Here is a 13110-nt window from a genome sequence, read left to right as displayed (position 1 = left end):
GGAGGAGACCTAGACAGACTCGACATAGAGCACCCCGACTCCGTCACCGAGAGATAGCAGCTATCCGAATGAGACACCAGATGGAGACACAGGAGAGGCTAGCTCGCTTTCATTCAGACTCAGGGTACATGTTCATGCCATTCACAGCCTCAGCATCGGCGATGTATGATATCTTATATCCCTCTTATGGCACTGGCTGGAGTTAGACATAGATCTGCATAGCATGCTTGTACTACCCCTTCAGCATATAGAGATGCATCTTGCCTTAGCACTCCATCCACATCCCCACCCCCCTTATATTGTTTGTATATGGGCTCCACCGATCCATGATGATTCACAGTTGTATCCAGACACATGCACACTTTTTCTTTTGTTTCTGTTCTTCCGATGACCGGAAGAACACAGTTGTATTATTTTTTGTCTCATAGGCCGACTTTGGCCTCTCGTAGACGTTAATATATCTTTCTTTCTTTCTTTCTTTCTTTCTTTCTCTCTCTCCATCCCTCCCACCCCCTGATTGTCCTCTGCAGCAATTCTTGATCTGAGGCTTCAGCGTTTCCATATTCAGCCCGTTCTACAGCCCCTTTTACCTCTGCGTTTTCAGATTTGCAGCCATGGTTGTTACGTTTTTCTGAACCGATTTTCCTGCTAGCTCTACCTTTACTTGGGCTTCATCAGTTGGACCCGAAGGTACCTTCTCTTCAGTGTTTTTCCTCATAGGAGGTGTGGACACTGGTTGGCCTGAATTTTCAGGTTTGTAGCCCTTGTTTGGCTGCGTTTTCTTCTCTAGTGGACACAGATCACTTGCAGAGGGGGTTTCTTGATTGGATTGTGGCTTCGGAGGCAGTTTGGTACTTGAGGATTCTAAATTTCAGATTTCAGTCAGCGTTTTGCTGATTTTGGAGCATCTATACCTATGTTTTGTTCTTGGCCTACCTGGTTTCTCGGTTTTTACATGTTCCTTGCCTTCTGTTGGCGGTGGAGTGCTATTTTTGCTGGATAGCAATGTTTTGGCTGCGTTTTGCTTCCCACAAGTGTTTTCTACACTCTGTGGGGGCCTTTCTCCAGCTACTTCACTTGAGGATCAGTTTCGGGAGCTGTGTTGTATCTGTGGAGACTTTCTTCTTTGACAGGAGTTTATAGTTATTTGGAGGAGAGCAGTGATCTTTTCAGAGATTGTGAGCAGAGTTTATTTTGTCCGAGCTTGTGTTCTTTGCAATATTTGCCGAAAAAGGAGGGTGTTTTGCCCTTCGCGGTGTGATCCTTTCACATGGATCTTTTATCTGGTGCTGGATCTGGTTCTACTTCTAGAACAGTCTTCTGCTATCTGTGATGCTTTTGAGGACTTTGTTACCACTGCAGTTTATATTCCTACTTCCCTTCCTCATTGTGAGGAGTCTATCTCTTCATCTCGTTGTGATGCGTCTGAGGATGCCCCTCCCCCTGCCAATTCTGTTGGCTTGTTGTTTTGGAGGATGGTTTTTTGGACCCAGTGGGATGCTTTGGATCTGTGGTTGCTAACCGTGCTTGGGGCATAATGGTACTTCCAGAGTTTTTTGGATTTGGATCACAATCAGGTTGGACTTATATCAGTCCAACGATACCTTTCAGAGGGGGATGTGGAGTCCTTTCATCTTGCGATGCCCACCTCAGTGGCGTGTACTTATGTACAGCATTGGGCAACTCATGTTACAGAATTTGAGCAGATGGACCCCATCTTTTCTACAAGGTCTTTACATCTTGCGATGCCGACCTTTTCAAAGGATGCTTTTATACAGCATTTGGCTACTCTTGGTACAGAGTTGGAGCACATTGACTCTATTTCTTTTGAGGGTTCCAGTGAGGAGAAGTTTGCTTCTCCCAGGATTGATTATCTACAGGATCTGATCTTGGTTGGTTATGAGGTTTTTCATACCTTCTCTAGACTGGATACACGACATTCAACTTCAGGGAGTGTTCTTACACTTGGGTTTGGAACCATTATTTGGAGCAGCACGTCGCAGCCTATATGGTTGTTTTCTTCCAGAGGAGCGGTGTACCTGGCAACTTGTTATGTTGCTTTTGTAGCTGAGTTGCTGAGGAGATTGCTTGTGGAGCTTTCTTGGTACCTGTTTTGCAGTCTTTCATCTTTGATCGAGGACGGCGTCTCTGGCTTCTTGGAGTTTGCTCAGCATCCGGTGCTGAGAGGGGGTGTTAGATATCATCCCCTATTTGCTGGCTTCCTATTTGGTGTCCTAGTTTAGCCTCTAGGGCTGACCATGTTAGTCTTAGGGACTGGTCACCTCTCACATGTATTTTACCCATATTTATTCCCCATTTATGGTCCTGGGTATTTTTCCCAGTCGTGGAGATATTTACCACCAGTCCGCTGCCTACATGTAGGAGTATATATAGCCGGCATGCCTCCCTCATATTTTACTGCTTAGCGGGCTCGAGATTGGTCATCATTGGTGCTTCTACAGCCGTGTACAGTTCAGCCCGACTCTTGGTCCTCTGAGATCTTGCATTTGGCTTATCATCAGTCCAAAGTCAGTCTCTTCAAAGTAATAAAGCAAATAATATACCGGTGACGGGATAGGGGGCCTTTCAGTGGGTAATTCGGGACCCCATACGGTGTACAGTTTCTCTCTCTCTCTCTCTCTCTCTCTCTCTCTCTCTCTCTCTCTCTCTCTCTCTCTAAATCTCTTAAAGTTTGAACTCATAAAAGTGGATTGCTAAACTCACGAAACTCAGGATACAGAAGGCAGTGTGAGACTTGTATGACAGGATCCGTAATTACGAATACTTCCACTGCATGTTACAACTTGGTTGGCCATTGGGAGCAGACCAGCATTATCTAAGAGGTGTGGCCTTCCCTAGGAGTCAGCACAACATCATTGTCTTTGGGATTGCCCAAAGGCCCAGCAAGTCAGGCAGAGGGTCCTGCGCATTTTCACAATGGATCGGACTCCCGCCCGTATTGTTACGTGGGGCACTGTTGCTTGGACCACTAAGGCCGTGATGATCATGCCGTACGAGAAGGAAGGTGGGGTACTAGCCCTTCATATATTCACTGTGCCAGTTCCAGCTCCCGCCACATTTTCTCACAGATTTCTGGAAGCGGCTGTGGAACAGCTTTTGGCCACGGAAGATCGATCTTTTCATGTGGCAACTGACAAATAGGAGCTTAGCAATTGGCATTTGGTTGGCCATTGGGGGCAGACCAGCATAATGTCAGATGTCATGTGCACACACATGTACATGCTAATCTTAGGACTAATCCTGGAGAGCAACCAAATAAAGACTTATCAGAACCAAGGATTTGGAGCATATGATGCTGATTTGGAAGGGATTTGACTGATTGGTGGACATGGGGTTCTGTCGGCCACAATATGCAGGTTTATATCCAGTCGGCTGCAGCGAAGGAATAAAGTTGTCCAGGAAGCTGGCCGACCAACAGTCAGCCAGTTTATATGGTCATGTCCAGCCTATAAAAGGCTCTTTTGCTCATCGTTTTTTATCATTCAGCCCCTTTGCTTGGCTGGATCATAGATTAGGCCTAGATGTAGGTTTTTCACCTTTTCCAGAAGACAGTCCATGGCTGCAAGGATTTATGTACCTTTTTGTACCATATGATATATTGAATTTCCAGCTCTCTCTCTCTCTCTCTCTCTCTCTCTCTCTCTCTCTCTCTTCTGTATGTGTTTCTGCATCTGCATGTTCTAGATGTGTTTAGGGCTAAAAGAAGCATCTCAAAGCTTCTGCATGTAACATCAGAGGTGTGGCCTTCCCCAGGTCTTAACGTCATTGTCTTTGGGATTGCCCAAAGGCCCAGCAAGTCTAGCAAAGGATCCTACGCATTTTCACTATGGATCAAGCTCCCGCCCGTATTGTTACGTGGGACACTGTTGCTTGGACCACTGAGGTAGCGATCGTCATGTCATATGAGGAGGAAGGTGGGGACTAACCAGACTAACCCTTCAAGTCTCTCACCTTCATATCTCCACTCTACCAATTCCAGCTCCGCCTACTGGTCGTTGGTCCTAAGTTCTTACCAGAGATAGGAGATTTGCAGTAGTATAGTCGCGTGGCATATATGGAAAGCTTGCTGCAACGAAGCCATCGAAGGCACCCTCACCCCATCAGCGAAGTCTATCTCGAGCATCTGGCTTGATATCATTCATACCCTCCGTGGTTAGTGGGAGCAGCTTCAGGGCGGCTCAGACCGCATGAGAAAGCATCGGGAGGCCTTCCTCAAGATAGTGGTGGCGAGCCCACTTGGCATTACAACAGACCACCTGTGTGGCTATCCCCCCCCCCTTGCCCGCTCAATTGTATGAGATAGCTTTCTCCTCCCAGAGCGGCCAGCCGAAGGAGAAGTGCATCCGCCCCCTTCGTTCATCTTGACTAGTGTTTCCCCTTTGGGGATGGATTTGTATTTAGCCATTTTTGTTGCTTTCTTGGTAACTAATAGAAAAAAATTACAGCAATAAAGAGAGCTGTTTTGCTGAATTTCGGTCATTGAGAGTGTGTAAGAGAGTGATTAGCACCCGGAAACACTCTTGGAAGCTTGGGAAACACCTTAGCAAAGCTTGGATATGGAGTTGAGAAGGAGAAAGTGCAGAAAATACAGCCCAAATGTCCTCATGAAGGAGGCATCTATCTCTAGAGAGAGGAGTGAGATAGTGAACATACGTTTAGCAAATGCATACGCATTCGGGTATGTAAGAATGTTTCAAGTATGTTTCAATCTCGGGCCGAGTAACATACGTGACCAATATAATACCTCATAGAAAGGACGAGATTTAGACAAATAGATACAAATATACATTGTAAACTCAAGCTCTCCAAGTTCCATTATAAAAACTTACAAAGTTACAACTTACAAGTTACATAAATGCTCATTGCGTGGACCGATTTTCGATTAAAAAAACATAGCAACTTTCAAAAAACGTAAAACCTTAGAAAAGCTTTTTTTTTTAAAGCAAGTATGAAAGATGAGTTTCAAACACGTATGTTGCAAACGTTTGCTTCATGAAGCAAACACGAATGTTATGAACTATGATCCCCGGCATATACAACTGCCATGGACACCAATCCAATGTACATACATGATGAGAAAGCATGGGTGGACCAATTGGGTGATCAAATGATAACATCCCTCCCCGACTTCTAAACAATTGTCCACAACTGAAAAGCATCCAAATATGTCTGAAACACATGCAGGCAATCTCTGAAGAACTCTTCATCTACCCAATTAGCATCAATGAGAAGATAGTTCTTAAACTTCGCAAGATAACACCTCACAACTTTGCCTGCAGAAAGCAAGCTTGCGTTCCTTGTGATACACAATCTGCTCTAGCTACAAGATCTCCTCAAGCTCATCCACTTCTGGTGGATCCTCAATGACCATTTCACTGGGCTCCGGCCCTACATACTAGGGAAGGAGACTCACATGAAAAGCATTGTGTACGTGCCAATGACTAGGTAATGCCAATCTGAAAGCCACTTCATTGATCTTCTCGGTACTAAAAAAGTCCCATAGTACCTGGTTGCAAGCTTAGGATATGCACTCTCTTTGCAAGTCTTGCTTTCTCAAATGTCAGCAATACCCAATCATTCTCTTTAACATCCAATTGCCTTCTATGCTTGTCAGCAGCCTTTTTATGCTTGTCTTGTGACCTTGCAATGGCTGTCCGTACCTGAGCAAAAGCAATATCCAAGTCTCTTACATAATCATCAGCTGCAAATATCTCATCCTTTGTGCGAAGGATGGGTGGTAAAACCACCTTACCATAAATAATCTCAGGCGGGGCCCTTCCCGTAGATGCATGCACCGTGTTGTTGTATGCAAATTCCACAAGCAGTAAGTACTTCTCCCAAGAAGACTTCTGATCCGCCACATAACACTTCAAGAGATCCAACACGGCTGAATTTGCAGCCTCACTTTGCCCATCCGTTTGAGGGTGATAAGCTGATGAGAAGTCCAATTTGGTGCCCATGTTATCAAATAATACCCGCCAAAAGAGACTTGTAGTCCTGGGATCTCTATCCCCCGCAATGGACTTCGACATTTCATGATGCTTGAACACTTGTGCAAGATATATTTTAACCATATGCTCAACTTTGATGGTCTTTTGGACCGGCAAGGAGTGAGCTTTCTTGCTAAACCTGTCCACAATATCTAAATTACATCATTACCCTATTGGGTCCGTGGCAAGTCCATAATGAAATCCATTGTAATACTTTCCCATGGCTACGTGGGAATAGGCAATGACTGAAGCTAACTTGGTGCCTTTTGCCTATCAAATTTCACCTTTTGACAAGTGATACATGCACATACATGTGCTTCTATGTCCTTCCGCATACCTGGCCAAAAGAAATACCGCTCAATCATGTGCATAGTAGACATTATGCCTCTATGACCAGCATATGGAGGAGCATGGCACTGATCCAAAACCTTTTGCCTCATGTCAAACACCACACATAGGCAATTATCTTTCATGAGATAACCCTCTTTGATCACATATGAGGCATGTGCATGACCAGCCATCAAATCAATCCAAATAGTGGCAAAATCAGCATCCATACGATACAAATCACGCATGGCAGACAAGTCTCCATGAGAGGCAACCGAGATAGCTGCTACATACGGCTTTCGTGACAGTGTATCTGCCACTACATTCTTCTTTCCTGGGGTGTGCACGATCTGAAAATAAAACATAGAGAGAAAATTGGCCATCCTCATATACTTCTCTGACAACTTAGTTTGGGTAAGAAAATACCTCAAACTCTGGTGATCTGTTTTCACAGTGAAATCAGTCCCAAGAAGGTAATGTTTCCATATAGTAAGTGCATGAATTACAGCCAAGAGATAGCTCTGCATCATGCAAGAGATAGCTCTGCATTATGCAATCTACGGCTCTCATAAGCCACTGCATGTCCCTCTTGATTTAGGACAGCTCCTATGCAATTTCCAGATGCATCACATTCCACACTAAAAGGCTTTTGCAAATCCGGAATGATTAACACTGGACCATGAGTAGTTGCATCTTTCAATTTGAGGAATGCATCCCTCTCTACGTTAGTCCATTTTAATGCGACCTTCTTCTTTGTCAAATCATACAAAGGAGAAGCAATCCATGCAAAGTGCCGAATGAACCTGCGGTAGCAAGAGCATAATCCAAGAAAACTACGGATCTCATGCACTGAACTCAATTCGGGCCAATTCCAAATTGCATCAATCTTTGCAGGATCCATCCGCACTCTATCTTTTTGGACACAATATGCCCAAGATAATGTATCTCTGACAAGAAGAACTCACTCTTCTTTGCATTTATGAAGAGTTTATGCTTACGCAATTCTTCAAAAACAATGGCCAAACGAGCTCTATGCTCTTTTTCGGTCTTCGAGAAGACTAGGATGTCATCAAAGAATACACTTGTAAATTTCTTGTACCCACGGAATATGCGATCCATCATTCTATTAAATGTAGCCGGGGCATTCGTAAGACCAAAAGGCATAACAAGATACTCATAAAGCCCAAATGTTGTCTAAAAAGCAGTTTTGTGTACATCCTCAGACACTACACACACTTGATGATACCCACTCTTGAGATCAATTCGGCTAGAGCATGCCGATCCATCCGACTTGTCAAGAATGTCGTCTATGTGGGGAATCGAAAACCGATTCTTAATGGTAAGCTTATTCAAAGCTCTATAATCCACACACATACGAAAAGATCTATCCTTCTTTTGAACCAAGAGGACGAGTGAACAAAATGGGGAAGAGCTTGGCTGAACTAAACCCTTCTCAAGAAGCTCATACACCGGCTTCATGATCTCCTCTTTTTGGGATGTACTTACACGATCAGCTGGCCTATTAGATGGTGAGCTACCCGGCACAAGATCAATGCGACGATCTTCCGGTCGTACTGAAGGCAACTCATTTGGTAACTCATCAGCAAAACAATCATTGTACTCTTACAAGAATTTCAGCCTATCATTGCTAAGAGTATTTACATGTAAATTATTTTCCTCAATATAATCCCGTACAAAAATCAAGTACGCAAAAACACTCTTTTTCATTACTTTCTTAATTTGTACAAGGGGAATAGTATCACCCTCTTCACCAGCATCAATTACATGCTCTCGGCCTTTATGCATGAAGGTGATCCTGTTAGTCTTGTAAGCCTTACACAGATCAATACATGTATGCCAAGGCTTTCCAAGCAATAGATCACAGCCATTCAAAGGCGCCACAAGAAAATCCTCATGATCCACATAGCCTTGAATGTGTATACGCAACTTGCCAATAATAGGCATGACATGCGCTTCTCTACCAACAAAGACAGTCCCTGCTTCAATTTGAGGACCCATGTCCTCCACTTCAAAACCCGCTGCTATCTATGTAGATATGAAGTTCTCAGTTGCACAATCATCAAACATGAACAAAGCGGGCCGATCCTTAAGTTGTCCCCAAGCTTTACATACAACCCTGTCTTTGCTATCATGTGAATGTTGCCCTGTACATCTGGAACCATAAGCACATTGGGCTTTGATGCATTTGCATTATCACGCTTCTTGTTTGGGCATGCCTTTGCAATATGCTCGGTGCTACCACAAGTAAAGCATTACCCCTAGCTTATATATTACTTTTTCTGCTCCAAAGTGAGACCATAGTCTCTCACTTTGAAGGGACGCTTCTTGGTAGTGTTACTTTCAGCCTTTGGACCATTTTTATCTTGGTTTTGGTCCTTTTTAGGTGGCTATCCATTAGGTGGTCCTTTTTAGGTGGCTATCCATTATTTTGCAGGTTTTGGATAGCCCTCTCTTTGCCTTGAAATGAAAGTTTAGCCTTATTGGATTGACTAAATTTGAGTTCCAATTGCTTAATGGCAGTGGCAATTGCGATTAGTTGATGTAAGGTGTGACCAAGATACATTTGTAGTCCTTCCGATTGAAATAAATGGAAACACCTCCAAAAGCACTTTTCAATACTTTTGAACATATGCATTCACTGTTTCCCCCTCATTTTACTTCACCCAATCCCACTTCATTGTTATCTCATTCAATGCATTGGAAGGCAAGAATTGAGCATAGAGCCTCTCCTTGAACTCTTCCCATGATCTAACAGGATTCGGTGAGAGCATTTCCGTGAGCCACCAATGGGCAGCAGTGCCTTTCATGAACATGCTTACATGCCAGATCATGGATTTTTGAGTGAAATCCTCATCACTGAAAGCAATATCAAACTGGGCAATAAGAGCAAGCGCCTTTGATGCATCATATTCCCTACGATATGTGTCAAACTTCACATATTTGTCTCTGGCTTTGAAGTCACAAGATTTTGATGCATGTGCCTACATCGCAACGTGTTTTTCCCCATGTTTGTCCATTGGGACAGCCCCTGTGTGACTGGCATCATTTTAGAAGCAAAAGGTGATGCAAAAGGCATAGATACATGTGTTCTGTAAGCATGAGGCATGGCTGGCCTCTCAACGTGCATTGGTACATTTTCAGCCATAGCTTCCTCCTCACGAGTACACTCGAAGGCATGAGTGGCATGAGAGATACGCGGAATACCTGCACCAACAGAAAATTGCAGCCCATGTTGCATGTCTTGTGCATGCACATTTTCAACCGGCAATGGCATTTGATATACATTTTGAACATTGCCATAAACATTGTGTCCTTCACAGGCTACATAAGGTATTCCTGCATGGCGTGAAGTCGCCGATTGTTCCTCTCCCATAGCATGGAGATTCATCCTCTTAGACATAAGTTCTTATTTGGGCACCTGTGGGCATTCCAAGATATGTGGGATGGTTGCCTTTTCTGCATAGGCATCCTCGGTACGAGCCAAGTATGCACATGCTGCATCCCTCGGTTGCATGTGCAACTCTTGAGCAATCATTGCCATTGCATGATCCATATAAGATTCAGCTTTCTTGGCTTTCAAAACGGTCATGTACCAATGAATCCTCGCGGCGGTAGAGGTTCAATTCTTCTTGTTGTGCATGGAAAAAAGCCTACATTCGAGTAAGTTCAGCCCTCAAGACTATGGACTCTTCTTCCTGCATCTTCTCTTTGCCACGGCACGACTATCCCACATATTCATGTTTCCTATTGTGCACCCACATGAGTTTACTCATATTGTAAAGCATTGGAGACATGCATTTCATTGTCCCTGCCTCTTGTGTTAGCATCTCCAACATTCACTATATGGCTGTCCATAATGTTCTAAGTGTAGAGAGAGCTAGTGTTCACGGTAATCGTCTCTCACGATAGAAGTGAAAGAGAACCGTATGCTCTGATACCAATGTAACTTGGTTGAACACAATGCTAATCAATACACTTAAATACACTAAGATTAGATAGACACATGCTCAACACAAGAAGTAATTTGCTGAATTAACAAAAGACACACAATGAGCCGGAATGGCCAACCCCTCTCTTAAATAAAGTATATTAATCTTGGGAGAATCAAGTACATAGTGTCATGGGCATTTCTGACCAGAATACCATACCAATGCATATAAATACAGTATTGCAAATAAGTGGTTGTCGATGTAGACTTGCAACTCACACAAACCTCTCAAGTGCCCATGTTCCCTACCATCTGCTCTCTATTGTTCCACCAACACATGGTAGCAACAATCTGCAAGATAGCACGTAGGACAAGAGAACACTACACAGGGTATGTGATCTTGTAATCTGGTTCATCCCTCCTGCTACTTGCTTCCATATTTAAGCATAAAAGCTTACCAATACAAGTAGAGTCGGTGACATCAAAAGTCTTCGCGATGGAAGTCCTTGGAATGATGAGATCTTCGATTTGTCGCATTTCTTCGCAAACAAAAGTCTTCAAGAGGATGAAGGGAGCCCTGTGAAAGCTTCCCCTATGGTTTAACTTGAGAAAGGAAGGCTGAAATTAGGATTTCCAGCAAAAAGACTAGAAATTACAGCAATAAAGAGAGATGTTTTGCTGAATTTTAGTCATTGAGAGTGTGCAAGAGAGTGATTAGCACCCGGAAACACACTTGGAAGCTTGGGAAACACCTTAGCAAGCTTGGATATGGAGTTGGGAAGGAGAAAGTGCAGAAAATACAGCCCAAATGCGCTCATGAAGGAGGCGCCTATCTCTAGAGAGAGGAGTAAGATGGTGAGTTATCCAGTGTAGGTGGCAAGCAGGTGCTTTGTGGAGCAAGCTAGAGTGGACACATGGCTGGTTACTCCCTTTGTACAAAGGGGATAAGCTCTGGGCGGTGGACATTGGGTTTTGTCTACCTCGGGATATCACTGTGTACACACTGATATCAGCTGGTCATAATTTATAAGTGAGTTTTGGTCGCCCAAAACTTAATGAAGTGTGTACACACTCACTTATAAATTAGTGTTAACTCCTAAGGCTAGGTTTATGACCAATACTTACCACCTGCCACATGCCACATAACCATGTCAGCAAACAGTTTCACACGCACGGTTCACGGGCAGGCGTCTCCTTACCCGGAACTACACATTGGTCAAGCAAGCATGAAAACAGCATGCAATTTCAATTACAAGCAAGCACATAAAGATGCTATGCAATGCGCATTGCTATGGACAATCCTCGTTCATGAGACAATACCAAAATAGACGTGCTCCAGGCAAGTACACGAAGTACCAGACCCAATGGAACACCAATCCACCAGGCATTTCCGGGTATGTACACAGAGGCACAAGTCCCAACGGAAAGCCAAGTCCACAGTATCACATGAGTGGCATCAATCCCCGGCATATACAACTGCCATGGACACCAGTCCAATGTACATACATGATGAGAATGCACGGGTGGACCAATTGGGTGACCAAATGGTGACACGATCCCTCCCTCAATACTGAAGTATATTATTGGAGTACTTAATCTCTGTACAAAGTTCCAATGCAATGCAAATACGAAGACAAGTTACCCAAACAGAGGTGTGTTGGAGTAGATTGTCGAAGCCGGACTCATCGCAAGAGTTAAAATAACATGGCCACCCGTCTCATACACCTGGAGAGGAGTGAACGCGAAATTGTCGTTCGCGACCACGCACGAACAAGCGCTCTTGTACTAGAGCCTGGCTCACACCCTTGTTAGAAGTCATCTCCTGTCCAGTTTTATACACCAGGGCCTTTGTTGTGGGTGTGCCCGCCCTTATGAGGTGTTTTATCATTTTTCCCCACTCCCCGCATTTTTCCCTTGTTTTTCCTATTTTTTCTGTGGCTTGGGAGGCAGGTGCTGGCCGACTACTGAACTGGTCCACGACTCCATCAATGAGGTGGCCGACTGCTGATGATCTGGCCGACTGGAGATGTCTGCTGGTCGTGGAGTTTCAGGGCCAGTCGGCTGCCCTACAGCAGGCCGACTGCTGATGTGGGGCCATACAAATAGGCCCCCAGCCCCCTTGCCACTAGTGTATCATCCCCGGGATCTTCTTGTGTATATAGAGCAGAGTTACACGCCTATTTCTCTCTCTCTCTTGTGCTGTATTTTTCTGCATGCGTTTTTGCTCGCATTCCCAGATCTCGTCATCATCTCCGCTGCGTATTCTGACAACCCTCACAGAGACTCTGGCTGAAGACTCCTTGGTGCAAGTACACAAACAGGTACGTGCACACGAATAGGTACTAGTACGTGGTTTCCAATAGGTACTCAAACAAGTATACATTGAGCCGGTTCACAGCAAGCACATCTGGTACCACAGTAGTGTGATATTCGGCCAGTACAAGGTGTACAGCTGGTTACTGGTACAAGAGGTACAGATGATACAGCCAGTACATCTGGTGCAACAAGTACTACTGTAAGCACAGCAGGTACAGTAGGGTTTTCAGCATGAACAGCAGTTGGTTCAGCAAGTACTACTGTAAGTACACATGGACGGTAGGGTTTTCAGCAAGTACAGTAGGTACAGTGGAAAGTACACCAGGTACAGTAAATGCAGTCAGGTACAACAGTAAGGTAGCAAGTACAATAAGTGTAGTCAGGTACAGTAGGTACAGAAGGCGCTGTCAACTACAGAAAGTACAGTTGGCAGCAATGGGAGCTCTTGTGAATGTGTCGCTTTGCAGCTTTTTGGAGCAGGGAGTGATGCTTCACCAAAAGCGTCCG

The 13110-nt window shown here is 44.3% G+C and overlaps 1 protein-coding gene across 2 annotated transcripts in view; it reads left to right on the top strand.

Annotated features, from left to right (window-relative positions):
- Positions 1-13110, top strand: part of LOC147627880 (ABC transporter B family member 2-like) — a 48208-nt gene that overhangs the window by 23935 nt on the left and 11163 nt on the right. The window lies entirely within an intron of this gene.

Source organism: Cibotium barometz, chromosome 20 (assembly GCF_041138505.1).
Source record: "Cibotium barometz isolate CiBa-2024 chromosome 20, ASM4113850v1, whole genome shotgun sequence".
NCBI lineage: Eukaryota > Viridiplantae > Streptophyta > Polypodiopsida > Cyatheales > Cibotiaceae > Cibotium > Cibotium barometz.
The sequence above is the reverse complement of the archived record's forward strand: the minus strand, read 5'-3'. Positions and strand labels throughout refer to the sequence as shown.